The sequence below is a fragment of the Chelonia mydas genome, chromosome 4 (genome assembly GCF_015237465.2).
Source record: "Chelonia mydas isolate rCheMyd1 chromosome 4, rCheMyd1.pri.v2, whole genome shotgun sequence".
Classification (NCBI taxonomy): domain Eukaryota; kingdom Metazoa; phylum Chordata; order Testudines; family Cheloniidae; genus Chelonia; species Chelonia mydas.
Window position 1 is genome coordinate 129,729,684 of NC_057852.1, and position 6,000 is coordinate 129,735,683.

Consider the following 6,000-nt stretch of genomic DNA (forward strand, 5'->3'; position numbering starts at 1 on the left):
TCAAGGAAAACAAGTAAATGTTGGTTATGATTTTTCATTCAAATGAGTGTATGAAATCATGTCACTTCTCCCTGTACAGCGTTCCCAGAGCTGATCCTGCCGGTAAAACCCTAGTCCTGGTACTTTTCCTATTCCATTTTGATTGTCTCCTCCTTCTCTTTGGCCTTCCTGAGACTCACCTCACTTCACTCAGGTCTCTTCAAAACACTGCTGCTACAGATCATCCTTCTGGCTTCTTGTTCTCACCATGTCACTCCCTCCTTTGTGTCTTCCCCACTAGCTTCCCCTTTTCTGCCACATCAAACACAAACTTTTAGTCATTAGCTTGAAGCCCCTTCCCCCGCCCCTGAACAAGCCCTTCTTTGTCTGCTCTTACATATTATCTCACCATCTCCTACCCACTCTGCTGTGCCATTGAGGTCAGCCTCTACCACTTTGTTCACATCTCCCACAGGTACCATCACTCATGCTTCCCATTATGCAGGGGACAGTCTCCCTGAACCTACCCTGTTCTCCCTCCCCTCAAGGCTCTTCTCATCTTCTGTGGTGCCAACTTGCCTTCTTAGTTTCCACTTCTGCATTAAACTCCCAGCTAGTAATGGCTTTCTGAGAGGTATTAATATCTCCCATTTATTTATTAAAGAAAATAAATGAAAAGATTTAAACCTCGTGTGTGTATATTTCATAACAGGCAGTACAAATTTCTTTGTAATATACACAAGGACACTGCATGTTATCTTTACCATACAAAGTCCTAGTAGTGTGAAGGATGGCACTTGCATTATTGATTTTAATAGAACTTTTCATAGTAAAAATCTTGTGTTGTAATATTGCTTTATGTTGCAAAAAGGAAACACAGCATGCTAAGAATAAAATGCTTACTGGTATGACTAGAGCATTGTTTTGTTATCAACTTGACCAGTAGTTTCACTTTACTGAAAGACTCCCTGAAACAAATAGGGCCTCTTGAGGCTACATCTACGCTTAAACAATGACAGTGGCACCCCTGAGTGAGTCGATCTAATTTTCTAGTGTAGACCAGCCCTGAGCCATTGATTTCACCAGGGCTTTGAGTCGTAAAAATATTCATTGATATTGTATAATCTAGTGGTCTTGCTACTTAGAAAATGTGGTGTAGTAAGAATAGGATTATATTTGCAGCTGCATCTTGGAATAGTTGTGTTCTGACTTTGGGAGTGTACAATCAAATGATTGTATGTAATTTTGTGTTCCCATTACTGTTAAACTCGTCTTCCATTCCCAACCCCCATCCAATTGTCTGTCATTTCTTGTCCTTATCCAGACCGTGCATAAGGCATGGACTGTGTCTCTTTGTAGTTAGACAGTGCTATTGCAATTGGACCCTGATCCTGTTCGGGACCTCTGGGTGATACTTTAATACAAATAAGTTCTGACTGCTGATCAGTGATTATACTGGATTAGTTGTGTAACTTGTTCTTTATTGTGCTTTTACATTTAGGTCAAGGGCATGCAGAGATCTGGATGAGAGCTCTTTGTGGGGTGCTTTAAATCTAAATAATAATAAATAAATATATTTTTGCAGTATTATCCTAGTTCTCAATAGCTCCAAGTGTTTGACTTTCTTACATACGTCTATATTCTAGCCAAACATAGGTGTTCATTTGGGCCTCTTCCGACTGCTCTCATAAAAGCAGCCAGATCAATACTGTTACAGGACAGTTCTACCCATATTCCCTGTCTGTGGTCCCTGAAGAACACCCACTCTAGGCTCCTGGCTTCTCAGCCATCGACTCTCTTGAGTAGAGATCCACATTTCTCTCCCTCCTGACTGGTGTTTTTCCAGGCTGTATGGTTCCCTGCTTACACTGCAATATTCTCAGCAAGCCAGACTGTGTAAACAGGCCAGCATCTGTGCTTTGGTTTCTCTCAGAAGGTATGTAATTGCCAGCAGGCACCGGTTACCGCACAGCTCTTTAAGAGCAAGCACATTTATTGTTAAGGTGACAGCATTACAGAGAAAACATAGTAAAGTGAGAAAGGAACCTACTCACATGCTAATAAGCTTCCCAGAGATTCTCTTCCCCGCCCCCCCCCAACCGCAAACTCCAGCAACGGCCCTGGTAGGAGTCAGTCCTTCAAACCCCACGAAAGATTTTTTCTGTTGTTACAAGTTCATAACAGCCTCAGCTCAGAACTAGAATGCTCATGAATAGGTTACTCTTTCCTTACACAGCTTTCCTTTATACATCTTGGGCCTTTGATGTTGAGACTTCGGGACAGGGTAGTCAGCAGACAATGGTCCCCTCCTTACGGTGTAGCTTCCAAAAGTTTGTTTTTTCCACAGTCAGAGACGAAGAAGAATTTGCGTTCACCTCCCCTTGGGCAAACCATTTGCACTGTTTGCCCCCAAAGTCCATCTTTGTCTGGCACATTGTTTAGTATAGTCCTTTGACATTCATAACACTTCTCTGGGTTCACATCCCATCTCCCCCCAGAGAGAAATCACATACATTCCTGGCCCACAATAATACATAAACCAGTCACTGAATACAATGGATATTTTAACTTAATTCAGCAAGGTTTCCCAAGGATATTGCCGGAAATTGCCAAATCTATCATAGTATCATGGAACTGGAAGGGACCTCGAGAGGTCATCTAGTACAGTCCCCTGCACTTGTGGCAGGACTAATTATCTAGACCATTCTTGACAGGTGGTTGTCTAACCTGCTCTTAAAAATCTTTAATGATGGAGATTCCACAACCTCCCCAGGCAATGTATTCCAGTGCTTAACCACCCTGACAGTTAGGAAGTTTTTCCTAATGTCCAACCTAAACCTCCCTTGCTGCAATTTAAGCCCATTGCTTCTTGTCCTCTCCTCAGAGGTTAAGAAAAACAATTTTTCTTTCTCCTCCTTGTCACAACCTTTTACATACTTGAAAACTGATATCATGTCCCCTTTCAGTCTTCTCTTTTCCAGACTAAACAAACCCAATTTTTTCAATCTTCCCTCATAGGTCATGTTTTCAAGACCTTTAATCATTGTTGTTGCTCTTCTCTGGATTCTCTTCAACTTGTCCACATTCTTCCTGAAATATGGCGCCCAGAACTGGACACAGGAATCCAATTGAGGCCTCATCAGACCTGAGTAGAACAGAAGAATTACTTCTCCTGTCTTGCTTACAACACTCCTGCTAATACATTCCAGAATGACCTTCACTTTTTTTTTCTTTTTTTTTTGCAACAGCATTACACTGTTGACTCATATTTAACTTGTGGTCCACTATGACCACCAGATCCGTTTCTGCAGTACTCCTTCCTAGGCAGTCATTTCCCATTTTGTATGTGTGCAACTGATTGTTCCTTCCTAAATGGAGTACTTTGCATTTGTCCTTATTGAATTTCATCCTATTTACTTCAGACTATTTCTCCAGTTTGTCCAAACCATTTTGAATTTTAATCCTATCCTCCAAAGCACTTGAAACCCCTCCCAGCTTGGTATCATCCGTAAACTTTATAAGTGTATTCTCTATGCTATTATCTAAATCATTGATGAAGATATTGAACAGAACCGGGCCCAGAACTGATCCCTGAGGGACCCCACTCCTTATGCCCTTCCAGCATGACTGTGAACCACTGATAACTACTCTCTGGGAACAGTTTTCCAACCAGTTTTGTACCCACATTATAGTAGCTCCATCTAGGTTGCATTTCCCTAGTTTGTTTATGAGAAGGTCATGTGAGACAGTATCAAAAGCTTTACGAAAGTCAAGATATACCACGTCTACCTCTTCCCCCCAATCCACAAGGCTGATTACCCTGTCAAAGAAAGCTATCAGGTTGGTTTGACATGATTTGTTTGTGACAAATCCATGCTGACTGTTACTTATCACCTTATTATCTTCAAGATATTTGCAAATTGATTGCTTAATGATTTGCTCCCTTATCTTTCCAGGTACAGAAGTTAAGCTGACTGGTCTGAAATTCTGTGGGTTGTCATTTCCCTTTTTATAGATGGACACTATATTTTGCTCTTTTCCAGTCTTCTGGAATCTCTCCTGTCTTCCATGACTTTCAAAGATAATCGCTAATGGCTCAGATATTTCCTCAGTCAGCTCCTTGAATATTCTAGGATGCATTTAATCAGGCCCTGGTGACTTGAAGACATCTAATTTGTCCAAGTTATTTTTAACTTGTTCTTTCCCTATTTTAGCCTCTTCTGATCCTACCTCATTTTCACAGGCATTCACTACGTTAGACGTCCAATCACCACCAACCTTCTGGTGAAAACCAAAACAAAGAAATCATTAAGCACCTCTGCCATTTCCACATTTTCTGTTATTATTTTTCCCCCTCATTGAGTAATGGGCCTACCCTTTCTCTTGCTTGTAATGTATTTGTAGAATGTTTTCTTGTTACCCTTTATGTCTCTGGCTACTTTGATCTCATTTTGTGCCTTGGCCTTTCTAATTTTGTGTTATTTGTTTATATTCATCCTTTGTAATTTGACCTAGTTTTCAATTTTTGTAGATCACTGAAGATCTCCTGGTTAAGCCAGGGTGCTCTCTTGTCATACTTCTTATCTTTCGTATGCAGTGGGATAGTTTCCTCTTGTGCCCTTAATAATGTCTCTTTGAAAAACTGCCAACTGTCTTCTATTGTTTTTCCCCTTAGGCTTGCTTCCAATGGGATCTTACCTACCAACTCCCTGAATTTGCTGAAGTCTGCCTTCTTAAAATCCATTGTCTTTATTTTGCTGTTCTCCCTCCTACCATTGCTTAGAATCATGAACTCTATCATTTCATCAAAAACATACTTGTCATTCAAACTTAAACCATCTGCCGACCTGCCATTAGATTTTATCCAGAGTCAGCATTCACAAAATGAGTGCTGTCTATACAAACAAGCACTCTCTACACGTTGCAGGGAAAGGTAAGTGGTACTAGGGTAATTTCCTGGGAGTAAAAAAAAAACTTTGTTAGTCATATGGTGTAACAGTATTTACAGGTCCAAGGCACAAAAGAGTTGATGAGGACAAAAAGCCTGACACATCTTTCTTCAGTTAAATTAACAGGTTTCAGAGTAACAGCCGTGTTAGTCTGTATTCGCAAAAAGAAAAGGAGGACTTGTGGCACCTTAGAGACTAACCAATCTATTTGAGCATGAGCTTTCGTGAGCTACAGCATCCGATGAAGTGAGCTGTAGCTCACGAAAGCTCATGCTCAAATAAATTGGTTAGTCTCTAAGGTGCCACAAGTCCTCCTTTTCTTTTTAGTTAAATTAACAACACTCAGAAAGATGATAAAAAAACCTGAACACTATTTTTAAAACTGTAAAATATTCACGTTGGGGTCTATTACTTTTATTTGTCTTATTGTGCTGCAGGATGATGCACGAACAGCCTGTGAGAGTGAAGGTGTTTAGCCTAGATTGAACAAACGGATGATGGTATCATCTGGATAATATATCTTCCATTTAAGTCCTGATCTTGCACTTTTTAAGTCAATAGGAGCTTTGCTTCAATGGTTGCAGTATTCAGCTCTTATGTTGTTGTTGTTTATATTACAATAGGGCCTAGAGGCCCTAACTAAGATCAGGTGTCACAACCTGGCCCAGTTCCCCTCTCTGGATGGGCATCAGTCTGTTATGAGTGGATCCTACCACTCAGTCCCACATGAGCAGTGACTCCTCACTCTTTCTAGCTCCGGGGGTCTGAGGCACAGTCCCAGGTGCAGACCCCATGTATTACACCCTTCTGGGGTAGTCCTGCAGTCCAGTTGCCTAGACCCCAGAATCAGTCCCACATTTCTCCTGAGCTCCCAGTCACTTAAACACATTTTCCAAAATTCCACCTGGCTGTGGGAGCTCTGGTTTCCCAGTTACACCTTTGAGGGACAATGTGGCAGTAAAGCAAGGCCGACAGGCTTAACAAAGGAATTTCTTACCACCTAACTCTTTAAAAAAGCACAAGAGAGTTATAGATCTATGAAGAACATACAGCCATCCTGAATGCAGCTGCC